We start from the raw sequence: 217 nt of genomic DNA on the forward strand, positions 1-217 counted from the left end.
GACTGCTATCAATTTAAATCATTTCTGAAATACCAACATTCACAATATACTTAAATAAAACTGGGTAAACACTAAAATTAAATGCTCTCAAAAGCTAACATAGGGGATAGAAAACAGAAAGATCACTATTTTGTTTCTACATCAGATATTTGGGCTACCTGATCCCTGCAGGTCTTCTGAGGAAGGTACTGACAAGTGTGGCTCAAAGGGAGAGATT

At 35.5% G+C, this 217-nt stretch overlaps 1 protein-coding gene across 1 annotated transcript in view; it reads right to left on the reverse strand.

Moving 5' to 3' along the window:
• The window catches only part of ELK4 (ELK4, ETS-domain protein (SRF accessory protein 1)), a 5,357-nt gene that overhangs the window by 1,053 nt on the left and 4,087 nt on the right, over nucleotides 1-217 (reverse strand). The gene's annotated exons all lie outside the window — the stretch shown is intronic.

This window comes from Fulmarus glacialis, unplaced genomic scaffold (genome assembly GCF_000690835.1).
Source record: "Fulmarus glacialis isolate BGI_N327 unplaced genomic scaffold, ASM69083v1 scaffold24821, whole genome shotgun sequence".
Classification (NCBI taxonomy): Eukaryota; Metazoa; Chordata; class Aves; order Procellariiformes; family Procellariidae; genus Fulmarus; species Fulmarus glacialis.